Consider the following 14266-nt stretch of genomic DNA (forward strand, 5'->3'; position numbering starts at 1 on the left):
CAAGGTACCAGAATGAGTTAAGCACTGATGGTAAATCTCCCTTCTAAGAAAATGCTTCAGAAAAGAAATGCTGTGCTGCAAAGTGTTGTGTAGTATATTGCTTCAGTAGTAAACTGATACTGCTAATAATAATTTTAACACATTCTTCTATTTTTTTATTTGTGTAGTATTAGGATTTGGCATACAGATATTTGATTTAGCTTGTAACCACCAGATGAAAGTGTTATAGACAGCAAGGTAATGTAGCATCTGATGCTAATGATCTTGGTACGTACAGGTCTTGTGTTTATTTACAAACTCTACTGCATGTTCCACCTGGTCATGACAGCTCTCAGGCTGGCTATAATTCACACATTGACTGAAATTTAAGCTGTTTGAGCCTTTAAATCTCTTTGTTCATGGATCTCAAGTTAAATATAAACTGAACTTTTTAACTTCTGGGAACTGATTCTGTGGTGAAATAATAGTCCTAAACTACCTATTGGAAAGGAAGCAGCAATAACGATTACTTTAACCAGCTGCTATTCAGTTTGTGGGGTAATGTTTTTTGTTGTAGCTGCTTTTAAAGTCAGTAACACTAATGGGATCAAATGAAAGGGATGCTTTTGAGCTAATCCGGAAAGAATTTTTGCTATGTTTTCACATCTGGCAGCTTTTCCAATCATTCTAAGAAGTGTATTATAGCTAATGATTTTAATGAGTCTTGAGGAACAGATATGCTTTTTGTGTTTGTTTTTAACAATGAGCATTGCTTAATTGTTTTAATTGTTTAGTAAATAGTCTCTGTGTCTGGCATATGTCAGTATAACTTCCAAATAGCTGATGTTCACAAATAAATCAGAAATTAACCCGTGGCATTCTAAACCATTTTGCAATGAGTGTGCTTAGGTGGACTTGATTGGAAATTTAATTATGTAATTTTTCCAACCAGCCTAATCTAGGTAGTAACTTCAAATCTTATAACTTTTCCTTGAACAAAAGCATCAAGTTTTTCAGTGGTAGTGTCTAAGAGTATGGATATGTATGAAATTTTTCTGGTGAAGCAAAGTTACATCTGTCAGAATTGCTGAGATTTGTATGGGGGGAAGATACATAGAGAGGCATCTTGGAAGCTTTTTCCTGTACCAGAAGGTGCAAAAAGTTAAGTAACAGTGGTGGTTTTCCACTGACTTAGTTTACCTGTGTTGTCTGAAACTTCAAAGTAATTAGCTTATATGTACCCTTCAAGATGCTTTTGGTCTTTTCTTACAGGCATTAACTTTTGTTGGTTCTTTACATTTCCTGGTATTTTTACCTTATGGGAGGGTCAGCTGGCTGGTTGGGAATGTGGCAGAAAGGGCAGAGAGACCTTTGTCACTCAATGGCCCTGGTAGAAAAAACTGAGAGCCAGCAGCTTGAGGTCACTAAGCTTCCACAATAGTACCAGTGCGAAACTGGAAACTTAACATGAAAACTGGAAATTACTGGCTTCGGTCTTGGTAAACTGTTTTTTCCTGTCCTTGGATGTGTATACCAGCCAGATATGATGCAAATAGAAGTACTTTCATCCCAGATGAGTCCTTGTGTAAAGAAAGTAAAGCATCATCAGAGAAAACCAAACTCAGAACGTGGTTTTTTTATGTAAAAATGAAAATAACCTTGGTGGTTCATATGCTGTGCTACAGGTCTTCAGGGTCCCAGATTTCCTTTTAACAGTATTTTCATTCATCATTCATTCAACAGTGATTATCCCCAGATCTTTCCGTTGCTTTAAATAAAAATTTGGGCAATGAACAAGGTTTTTTGCTATGGATTTCATTATTTATTTTTTTCTTTTTTTATATATATATTTTTTTTTTCCTTGGATTGGGAGGCTGGTTATTCTGTATTGCATTTTCATTGTGATTGTAGGCAAGCCCATTGCTGCTGAAAATAGCTCAAATGTTCTTTGACAAAAAACATCAGCCAGCAGCTCAGATTCTTTCTCCCTTTCTTTTGCAGACTCTTGCATGTGAAGTTGATTAATTTCCTGAGAGAAACCTTATTAAGGGCTAAATAAACAAGATCTACATATACAGAAATTTACTTTCTCTGCATTTGAGACACAGCGAAAGTCATCTGTCTGGTAAGTCATATTTTTGTTAAGGTTTTGTCTTTCTTTCTGCCCTTATGAGTTGCATTCTTGAGTTTCTAACCAGCGTTCAGAGAAAACCAGCTTCTGTTTGTTGGTAGTTCTGCTGCATGCAGCATACGAAGTACTGAAGGCATTACTGTGCTGCGTTTACATACTTCAAGTAGTACCTATGACACTGTATGGTACTTCAGTGTAAGTGGGTTTTTAACTGTTTATCTAGTACTTTGTTTGCAGTTTGCTGTGATGAAATCATTTAATGCTTTAAAGAAGAACTGGTGTTTGTTCTGTCTTGAAATAATGTACCTGTTTGAATGTTCGGAATTTAATGAGTTAACTTCAGAATTTGTATTGCAAAGTATTTTTTGTGTCAGTTCAAAGTTTAAAAATAAACTTTCCTGGGAATTCATTCATGTCTTACTGCTTGCTGGTTTCATCTTGTGTAGATTAAATAGGTTAATGTTACTGATGCAGTGGTATCATTTCCCTGGTGATGCGCCTATTTCATAGGACAATAAGCATGCTTGTTGGTAGTCTTTGATAATTTAATTCTGTAACAATTCCATTAAAATATCTGCAACTTACAGAATTTCTTCAGGTTTTGATTGTACTGCTTTGAAGCAAATACGTTTTTTCTTTGATTATGAAATGTTAACTGGGTACAACTTAAGCAAAAGCAAGTTTTATCCTCTGCCTTCTATTTTTATTCTTTATTGTGATTAAGATGAAAAAAGCTCAGAAGAGCAAAAGAGTTTTTGCTCAGTGCTGTGGCTTTTCTATGCAGTTGGCTGGCATTAAATGGCAGCCTATATATAATAACTAGTCCATCTGATCACATGGATGTGCTGTGGTACTTTGGCTTACCACAATTGCTGTGTCTTATGTACTGCATGCCCTGAATCTGCATAGTTCATTTTGCAGGCTCTGCTATAGCCCTAACATTAGTTTATTTCAAAAATCTCTTAAAAACTTACAGCATATTTAAAGGTAGTTGTATATTTAATGTAAAGCAGTAGTTATGCATTGTATTTTCATAGAAAAAAAAAAGATTAGTGCTTTTACATAAAAGTTGTATGAGGGCTTTCCAATTCATTTAAGTATTATTAAGAGGCTTTCCAGTTTATTATTGGAAAAAAAAGAGAAAATCTGAAGTTCGTGTGTATATTTCATATAATGTATCCTTTTCTTAAAAATCTCTTTGTGTAAAAAAAAATAAAAATAAAAAATTAAAAAAATGGAATTTTCTTCAACCATTTTTCAGAAAAAGTAAACCAAATTATGGTTCAGTTGTAATGTTTGCAGTAATGTTTTATACTGATATTTGAGAATCGTGAATTTAATTCTGCTTGTTCTTCCCTAGAATAGCAGATACTGAGAATGTAATGTAGGTATCCGTATGAAGCTATGGTAATTTTGGTGCCAGGCATACTTTTTAAAAACTACATAGTTTCTGTTCTTTATTCTCTTCTAATGAAATTATATTCCTCTTGGGTTTAGATCTTCCCAGTTCCTGCCTTGCTGTCACATATAAAGCTGCTTCCCTCGTTCTGTAGATCACTCACCCTGTTCTTGTACTTTTGACCACACTCAAGTGAATACTTAACTTACATTGATGGTTTTCATATAAAAAGAACTTGTCACCTGAGACACACTTCAGAAGAAGCTGAAGCTTCAGAGGCCATGCTGTTGGATCAGCATAGAAATTTGTAATCCCTTAACATGTCCACATGACACAGACAGAAGAAAAATTACACAAAATTAGGCTGCATAAGAGGTGAAACATTAATGTATGAAAATACATTAAGTGTAAAGTAAGGGCCAACAATGTTCTATGAATGGTCATTTTCTAATTCATGTGAAGTTCCTATGTAAGACCAAGGTTTTGCCTGGCACTTAATTTGTCAGTGAGTTAACAGACCTGATTTACAGGAACTTGTATCTGGCATGCTAACACAGCGCAATCTTTAGCTGAGTGAACTTGGCACTAAATTCAGCTAAAGGGAGGAAATCTCAGGAGAACAGTGGGATTTCTTTCATTGTGTTAAGTATATCTCTGCATTCATGGGGAACAAATGGTAACATTTTGCGCAAGTTTCTGCTTTCAACAGTGTGTCTTTGTGCACTTCCTAAATGTAGTGTCAAATACATTGAAAAAAATAAACTTTCTTATTTGGATTTTTCATTTTACTTCATGGTGTGGTCCTAGGGAACTCAAGTCTGTAATGGCCTAGCACTGTTGTTTGTAATTCTTTATGAAGAATAAAGGCTCACTCAGAACAATTTAGATTACACAAATGTGCTCCATCCTTACTGTCTTTGTAAGCTCAAGTAGAGGGGTTGGAGACAAGTGTATACGTAAGCTTTTTTGATCAGAGTGCCTGAGAAAATGTTTCCTTCTTGTTAGTACCATTGTTACTTTGAGAAACAGTAGATCATGATAGCTTGGATTTCTTGTCAAAAGCTTTATGCTGGTAAAGGTCTTAAATTAATACACTATTTAGTCGCAGTAGTCACAGTGTGTTGGTGTTGCTTTTACTATGTGGTCTAAGTTCAATTCAGTCATTGATGGCAACAGGGTTTTATGGGATGGGATTCTGAATGGTATTCTGATCTACAAGCAGGATCCCAAAAGGGTCAGGATTGTACCAACAGATCATAGCAATAGGTTGAAACTGCATGGGTTTAATATGAAAAAATGCTGGAGGAAAAAAAAAAAGAGTGTTTTGAAAACTGCAGAGCAAGTACCCGGTGATAGAGGAAATCAAGCTGAGTGAAAGGTCATGCAGTTGCCTCTTCCTTGCATTAGCCGCAGACTGGAGATATGCCAGATAGGTCTGAGAGCATGTGTATTCTTATGTGAGACCTATGAGTTGCGTCTACACTGGACTTAACCTGGCCATGTGCTATTCTCATATGGGAATAGATAGCTCTGGAAAGCGTTTGTGATATGATTCTGTGTGTAACTAGCTGCTTTAGAGGAGTCCAATGCTTATGTCCTCCTAGACTACAGTAATGAAAGGTGGCAATGCATCTTTATTGATTCCAGGGCTTAGGCTCTGCTTGACTTTTTGGTAGATCCAAACGAGCTAAAGACTTTCAGGATTTCCAGATTCTCTAAGTTGTGTTAGAGTTTGAAAAATACTGATTTGGTACTAAAGTTGCATGATACATAGTAAAAAAACTTTCCTGTTTAGTCACCTGTGCTCTTGTACTTCAAAGAGAAAAGCTTGCTTATGCACTCTCTCTTCCTAACTGCTTAGCCATACAGCTAAGAAATATGCTTTTGTCTGTTTTCAGGGTGACTCACATAAGGCATTACCTGCTTACGTTTGTTTGTATGTAAGGTTGCGTTTATCTCTGTGTATTAGATTCTTAAGAATTTGTATGTTTCATTAGTGCCTTATGTCCCTAAATGTTTAAGGCTGTTTAGAAGGCTGTACCATCTTTATGGCTAGAGGCAACTTGGGCACTTAGGCTGCTTCCACTCTTGAGACTGCTAATGACTTACTCCACGAAGGTTGGGTTGTTTTTTTTTTGGGTTGGTTTTTTTTTAGTTGGGTGTTGGTTTGGGGTTTTTTGCTGTTGTCCTCCACCAAAATAAATCGTTTACTATAAATGCATCTTTTCAAGGAACTAACCTGGTGCAAAGGAGACTCTTCACATGCATATCTTCCCTAGTCTGTGTCAAAACAACAGGTGACAAATGTAGTAGCACCCTTTCAAAACTAAAAGCACAAACAACAAATTCCTGTGTGCAAGAAGCCTCTCGACTTCAGACATGCTCTGTGAGGCACCTGTATAGGATTCACTGACTTGGGTGATGTATCCCAATAGATGTAAGTGAGGTTCAGTTGCATGCAGCAGAACTATATGTGTGACCCTGAATCTCAATTGGGTCTCTGGATCTTCAGGAAAACAGCGTATTTATCCTCCAAAGCCAAAGAATTAGAAGTGAGAACAGGAGATAAATAGTATGTATCTAATAAGATGCTATTATTTTATTTACTTCCTGGGAGGGAAGGGAGCAAAGGAGGTGAGAATGGGAGGGAGCAAAGGAGATGAGAATGGGAATATAAACTATGTTGCTGATGTGAAGACACGGTTTAGAGAACCAGTTCCTCAGTCTTGGTAACACTTAGTCTTTCAGTACAGTCAAGTTCTTATCAGTAGGAGGAATTTTATGATAGTTTTCATAGTCTTCAACATATAGAATTAGCTGGTTGATCTTTCCACAGTGATGGTTAGCCAAATAAAGGCTGTTGGAATTTGCTGTCAGAGGTCCGTTGGATCTCCAAATCATGTAAAATCAAGTTTTTGTTTCTAGTTTCGCTCTGGGTCCTGTGCAAAGCTTGCCAGTGCTGAAAAGGGAAGATAATGGCTGATTTTTAGAATGCTACAGCTCACGCCCAAAGTAACAGTTTAAAAGTGAAAATAAAACTCATGTAACACTCTGTTAAAAATGAGCATAAGAAATGTGTGAGTTAAACAAAAAATCTTAGATGCTATGGTTTAAAGTCTAGAGACATTCTGATGTACTTACTGAAAGACTCTGCTTTTGCCTGTGACAGCTATTAAAAATGACCTTAGATTCTGGAAGCAGAGCTAAGCTGATACTGAAAATCAGTTTGAAAATCTTCCCTAAAGTTTGTCCTAACTGTGTCTGCAGGCAGGTTCATAGAAGCTTACCTGCAGTATAAGAACAGAATGTTTAAAGCTAGACCACCACTTCATACTGGTACTAGAGTACCTGACAGTAATAACATTTATGCAAAGCATTTTACAGGAATGGCCTTGCATGGAATGAAAGATGGTTTTTAAAATTGAGCAGATGTACAGTTTAATCCACTGTTCAAACTGGAATTCAATTCTGTCTTAAGGATGATGCTTCTGGAAAGCACATCAACTACCCATTTAAAAAAACAAAACAAAACAAAAGCTTTGAGTTCAAAGACTCAAAAAATGTAAGTAGGCATTCCTGAAGAACATATAGATGCCTTGCAAATGGGCCGTACTGAATTGCTTCAAAGTCCGGAACTTGATGTCTGGTGAAGTTTGTATATGCTAGTGGCCAAGTTTGCTATACCCTGGCTTCCCCATCCCTGTCTGGATTTCCCTCCTTTATGTAAAAAGGATACACATAAATTCATTGACTTGGAAATAATTATGCAGTTTCTTGCTTTGTACCAGCTGACTGCATGGTGGTTTTCTAGCAAAACACTTAAGTGACAGGCGGCAGGTCAGCATGGTGTTGATCTGTCTTCCTGTGATCTTGGATGTCTCATCCAAATGATTTACAGTGCCTAGATTTCTGTAGTAAGATGTGCCAAATACTTGCTTGTAAAACCAAATGATTGGTCAAGAAGCATTTGAGTGTATCTATATATATATTAAAATACACATAGTAGTAATAAGGAATGGTTAGAACAGCTGAAATTAACCAAGAGGTGACTTCTAATCACAATTTGAACAAAACCTGTCAATAGAGTTTAGAGTTGGAGAACTGCTTCCAATAGAAATCTGGGCTCCTTTGAGTAAGTCCTTTACAGGCCAGCGAACTCAACAGTGCAATTTTGAAAGACCTTTGACTCAATTGGTTGAGCTACTTATTGCAAATTTGTTGAATTTAAAAACTTGTCTGTTGACTGTCTGACACACCAGACTGACCTGGACAAAGATCATTCTTATTCTAAACTACTTAATTCATTCTAAACCATGGATCCTTCATAAGTGACTCCTCTGATTCCAGCACAGTAGGCATTGGATGATAATTGGTATTTTATTGAATTGATGGAGTTTTTGTAATTTTTCTGCCTCAGAGAGGAAAAAATTTCATTACATGGAAGTAGTTGTATCTAAGTGTGTTACCATGCACAGTAGTGGTAGGCTATTTTCTGCAGCTAGCAGCAGAGGAAATTCCTTTCTGAAAAGGAAAATTCAGAGCAGGAATTCTTCAAGTGGGGGGGAAAATGATTGCATGGGCTAACTTTTCATTAAATTGTGTAGTGAGCAATAATGGTACCATCTCGTAAGTGCATTTCTACGTTAATGGAAATGCATTGATTCTGGCATAGTTATACAGGTGATACATAAATTTTCATATCCTTTATATGAAACTGATAAAAAGTATTCCTAGAAATTCACAATAATGCACGATTAAGGAAAGATCCATCCTGTCTGTCACTGCTGTAAAGGTGATGAACTGAGAAAATTCGCATACTTTTTTTTTTATTGGACAATGCCAAGTTAATAATCAATACCAAGCTTGGTAGGTTAACCATGAAAATCATTGTGCTGCTTTGTTCAAGTGGACAAATAAAGAAAACAAGCTCAAAGCTCACTGTAAGAGCATTCTGTTTAGACCGTGGTAGCTGGCTTGGCCCTTCAGATATAGCAGTGCTACTAACTTGAACTATGATATGTCAAGCCTTAATTTCCAGTCATCTTTGACAGCTTCTTCCATTGCCTTTCACACACTGATAGAAGTCATTTTGTGATTACCATAGTGACTATGTGACTATATTATATAATATGTGATATCACTGTGCGATTATTATAGGCCTAGGTTGCTAGTTTTGGTGTAATCCAAGCAAGTAATGATCACACACAGTTTTCAAATGCTTAGCAATTTGCTCTGTGCAAAGTCAGTTAAATACTGTAGTTGTTTTGACACAGGCACTTCTCTGCTGGCAAAGCAGTATCTCCTGAGACAAGACCTCATGGTGTTTCAGTCTGGCCGTGACCTCTTCTGTGTCTGGAATAAGCAAGGAATTTAAAACTACACTCTCTCTCTCTATCCCTACAGGGTCAGCCCAAGGTATATTTATCAAGCAAAGCTAGGGTGGCTTTGTTTTTACTATTAATTCCAAACATTTTATGTGGAATAAATACAGCACTTAATTTTATTCTAGGCAACATGATGAGGCATAATTACATTTCAATATCCAAGTGTGTATTTAGAAGACACGTGTTGAACTAATAGTGATTGAGTAAAGCTTCACGCAGGTTTGCACACAGCAGGTGTAGGTACAGGGTATGGAGAATTAAGCTGATATCCCTCAAAATCTGCAATATAAAGACCTCTTTTCGAAACAGATTTTTTTGGATATTTTTTAGTCTTATATTTGAACATAACAACCTGCATGAGAATTACCTGATTTCTGAATTGGGGCATAGATTTAGCTTGGATATGGATTTACAGGAGGAGAAAGGGACAATAAGCTGTAAAAAAAAATAAAACAAAATAGTCTTTCTCAGTAAGAATGGACTTATCTTGATAATTCAGTTCAGGCTGCTTATCACATATCTTTTTAGAATAATAATGCCTTGACAGCTGCAATAGATATAAAACTGACAAATACTGGGAATTTCTGTTTTTCTTGCTTTCTAATGGACTGCAGAACTTGATGACCTTTGCTGAAAATAGCTTGACTAGTTGGAGCCATAGCAAGGCAGAAGTATTTGAGGGCATGTGGTGAAAGCTCAGCTGTTTGGACAGTGTTTATCATTCCATGGATATGATAGCTAGACAAATAGAGGAAATATAAAAAAATCAGTCGTGAGGGTGAAATGTAGAACTAGAAAAATCTTCCCCAAATCATTATTTTTTTCCAGCTACTGATTATCTTGAGGAATATTTCCACTACTAAAATATTGTTACTCAAATGCGGGCTGCATTTTCTCATTTGTATTGCAGGTGCATATTGCAGTGTTTATTCTTTGTCTATGTTCATAGTGAGGGCTGTGATAGGTCAAACTAGTTCTCTAGGTTTTTCCAGTCGAGGCAAGTCAGTATCCTAACTTTAGTGCTGGTTTCATCATTTTCTCTCAACATTACCGTTGCTGGTCAATGTTCAATGACAGTTTCAGTCAGGGTTACAAGAACATTACCTGCTGAGAAAGCTTATCATAGATCTTTGCTTGTTAATGATTGGCTTTTTGCAATTCAACTGCCAGTGAGAATGTTTAGCATTCTTTTGATGATTTAAACGATTTCCTTCACTTTCACATTTGCTTTGCCTGCCTACTTAGGATTGTAGTTAAAAACGGTTGTCTTGTAATCAAGAAAAATATACTGTTCTAATAGACTTTTAACAAAGATGTTACTGCTAGCTGCTTTAATTAAGTGTGATAAAGTGTTGTGGAACCAGGTGAGTAGGGAACTGGATCCCAGAGCTTTCATTTGACAATGGTATACTTAGCTAGGAGTTCTTTTCTACCACTGTTGGATTATCACAGGGGTGGTAGGAAAGACTATTAACTTGATCTGATGTATATCAAGTTGGGTAAATATGTGTTATCTCTCGTGCTTGAACTGGCTGATGAAGAGGATTGACAGTGTTACTCCTTATTAGCAGGTAATTTTTTAGAAGCTCTGTCTTTGCTCTTTTTGTTCATCTGATAGATTAATTTTGCTCTGTGAAGGAAAATGTACAAGTGCAAAATCTTTTTGCTGAAACATGCTAAAAATTACATGTACCTGTTATCAAAGGCATGTGCTGGCTTTGATAGGATAGAATTAATTTTCTTCGTAGTAGCTAGTATGGGGCTATGTTTCGGATTTGTGCTGGAAACAGTGTTGATAACATAGGGATGTTTTAGCTATTGCTGAGCAGTGCTTACACAAAGTCAAGGCCTTTTGTACTCCTCACACCACCCCACCAGCGGGGGTGCACAAGAAGGTGGGAGGGAACACAGCTGGGACAGCTGACCCCAACTGACCAAATGCATATTCCATACCATATAGTATCATGTTCAGCATATAAAGCTGGGGGAAGAAGTTTAGGGTGATGGTGTTTTGTGTTCCCAAGAACATTACATGTGATGGAGCCCTGCTTTCCTGCAGGAAGTGGTGGAAAAAAACTATTGTTTTGCTCTGCTTGTGTGCCCTGCTTTTGTGTTACCTCTTAAAAAGTCTTCATCTCAGCCTATGGGTTTTCTCACTTTTAGTCTTCCAGTTCTCTTTCCCATCCCACCTGGGGGAGCAAGTGGCTGTGTGGGGCTTAGTTGCTGGCTGGGGTTAAATCATGATAAGGTGGATTCAGACTCTTTAGAAATAAACATATTTGTAACAAGACAGTCCTGTAAGAACTGTTAAATCTTTATGAAAAGTTGAGTCAATCTTGAGAAAAACTCTGTCCTGTACTTCAGTGTGTTTTGACACACTTGCTTCACATCAGTGAGCTTGTGGAGTAGGGTGAATCTTGATCAAGACTGTAAGAAACTTTAGCTGCCCTTATGGCAGGGGATGTTTCTTAGAACATTTGAGGTTTTGTACTAAATGATCTTTAATTTTGCCATAATCCATTTCTGTAATGGAAGCCTACCCTAGAAAATACTGACCTGCACTGTCATGGTACTGTCAAGTATTCTGCTCATTAATTGCCAGGATGCAATTTTGTTGCCTGAAAGGGTGAACTTCATTTATGACCTCTGGTACAGTCATCTGTTTTTCTGTGCTGATGTTCTGCCTGTCAGCTTGAAAGCTTCTGAGTGGCTCCCACACAGACACACACCAGATGCAGCACAAGGGAACAGTTTTAATTGTGATAGAATTTACTTTTCTGAAAATAAGGGGGTTTTAACCTTATGGTGGACATGGTATTTCAGCTGTGAAGGAATTTGTCAGATGCTTCAAGGATACTTGGATGAATAGGGTCACAGTTGTAAAGTAGGCTTTGTCAATTAAAGCTTTTGATTACTTGATTCTTGCAGGTGCAGTAATTCCAGTTTTCTGTCATGTTTGTGTATTGTGTTGTGGGTACCCCAGTAGTCTAGAAAAACTGACCCTACATTAGTTAATATTTAGTTTTCAGTCAGGTTCCCATTCACATTGGCAGATACTTAATACTAGGAATTGGAATTGTCTTTGGGGGGAATTTGTTCCATTTAAACCAGGCAGCATACTTGAATTCGTTCCTTACTGTTAACTCTGCAACTTAAGTTACTTTTCAGACTGGACCTTATTTGGTAACTTGTCAGGTTTCTTGTTATTTTAGAGGCTGGGAATAGCTTTAATGCAGCAGTACCGCATCTTCAGTCAATATCAATGATGAAAAGAGTTTTTAAAACTGTTACTGTTACTTGGACTTCCTACTATCCTTTTGTAATAAATGGACAGACCATTCTTCTTTGGAAGTGCCAGGTGAATTTTCCTTCTGAGTATGGCTGAGTAATGCTGTTTGTCCCTATTCTACTGTCAGAATTTATCATAGAATCATAGAATGGTTAGTGTTGGAAAGGACCTTAAGATCATCTAGTTCCAACTCCCCTGCCATGGGCAGGGACACCTCACACTAGACCATGTCACCCACGGCTCTTATTTGAATACCTTCATTCACCTTTGTGTCTGTTTCCTAATCTCCTCCTTTTGCTGTTACAGAGCAGTAGGAATATTATTGAAGTCAGTGTCTAGAGCAGCATAAAGGTTGTATAGCCAAGAGCAGAATTTTTCTCCGTTATTACTATTTGTTTGAAGCTGCAACCTATAGAGCACTTTATTAGAAAAAAAAAATATTAGGATATTCTGGCAGGAGAGGGTATCATTTGGAAGATTAACGGAAACTGTCAAAATTATTCAGTGCTACATTACTGTGTGAAGCAACTTATGTGACTAATCAGTTGTCATTGTTAGGTTTTCTTGGCTTGCCCGCAATTTGGAATGGTGAAGGTCTTCTTACCTAGACAGAAATAGTAAGTTGACAGCCGATACCAAGGTCTTAGACAAGCTTGTCTGACTAGTTGCTTGTTTTCAGTCGTGTAATTAAGCACATTAGGCTAGAGATATAACAAACTGGTAGTCTTTGAAAATTACTGGCTTGCATATGAAGTCCATATGGATTTCAGGCCAGCTATTCCTGCATTTTCACAATAATGTTTAAGTCAGTATAACAGTTATCTAATTGAAAATGTACATGCAAAAACAGGTGTCAGGTTATGGTCTTAGTTGCAGGATTAGTTCTTGTTTGGACCAGTAGATGAGTAACCCCACAGCAAGTGATCAGTAGACCTGACGCAGGGGGAGCAGAAGTGACATTGAAAAGATATTCACCTCTTGTGGTGAAGGCAGAATCCTAGACTGAGTTGAACCAACTTTGGAACTGGGTAACTTATCCTTGGTAGCCTTTGTAGGAGATGGGAACTGTTTTGTTCACAACCTTCAGACTTAATGACTTTAAAAACTTCAGATCTGTAGTCCTAACTATGTGTATGTACCATGGAGTGTACATTGTAAAAATCCTCAGAGATGTGGTTTAACAGAATCTGCTTCCTGAGTAATAAAACTTAGATTCCAGTAGCATTTTTTAAATACTTCAAACTGTTAACTTTTATAGCAGAAGATAAGGGTGGTATTAACAAATGATAACTGTAGCCTACTTGGGCTGTTCTCAGTGGCTGCTTTAATGTGTGAAAGAACAATGTTGTCAAAAGGCCAGGCAGGTTCTGGTGTTTGCCCCCCGTTGCCCTCTGAAGAAAGCTTTGTTGGACTCTTTCCATAAACAGAGAAGAAGGTGGCTGTCCTTGCTGAAAGTTAGCCTGAGTTACTTCCATGCATGCCGCTATATGGCCTAGATAAAACTTTTTTGACTTTTACTTCATAAAGGACAGATAACTTGAAGATTCAAAGAAATCACTGTTATACAGTATATGCCACCATGACTGTCATGCAGAAAATACCACATTTGCCTGGGCCCAAGCAGCCATGTGAAGTACTCAGTGTGAAACCTTGCAGCTATGCAAAAAAGATTTATATTTTGCTATCTGGACATCACTACCACGGCTTCTTAAATCAGGGAGGCTTTTTCTGCACTGTGGGGCAGGGTACTGCATGAGGTGCTTCATGGCTGGCACATGGATCTGCAGCCATAGCGGTGGGACATGCCTTGTTGCTTCATTTGCACATGTCTAGATGACCTGGGGACAAGCTCATTTCATGGAGAGATGAAATGTCTCTGTAGAGAGACCCAGTAACTTGGAGGCAAGGGACTTCACTATTCTTGAGCTATGGAATCCCTCTCCCCTGAAGTTGTTAATGACTTTTGATTAGTCCCAGAGTGTTGGGATGGGGAGGGAAAGGGTGTGGAAAGGGTGGGGTTTTGGTAGTGGGTTGTGGGTTAGTTTTTTTTTGTTTTGTTTGGTGATTTATTTTTTATTTTTAAC

At 37.5% G+C, this 14266-nt stretch overlaps 1 protein-coding gene across 8 annotated transcripts in view; it reads left to right on the forward strand.

Annotated features, from left to right (window-relative positions):
* The first annotated feature begins 1980 nt into the window (after positions 1 to 1980).
* SORBS2 (sorbin and SH3 domain containing 2) overlaps positions 1981 to 14266 on the forward strand; it is a 128062-nt gene continuing 115776 nt past the window's right edge. For all 8 annotated transcript variants that reach the window (XM_061371511.1, XM_061371519.1, XM_061371524.1 and 5 more), the window contains exon 1: positions 1981 to 2104. The gene's annotated coding sequence lies outside the window, so the exon portion shown is untranslated. The remainder of the gene's footprint in view (positions 2105 to 14266) is intronic.

Source organism: Neopsephotus bourkii, unplaced genomic scaffold, assembly GCF_033783945.1.
Source record: "Neopsephotus bourkii isolate Nb327-2 ecotype Australia unplaced genomic scaffold, CSIRO-AGI_Nbou_v1 NB_168, whole genome shotgun sequence".
NCBI lineage: Eukaryota > Metazoa > Chordata > Aves > Psittaciformes > Psittacidae > Neopsephotus > Neopsephotus bourkii.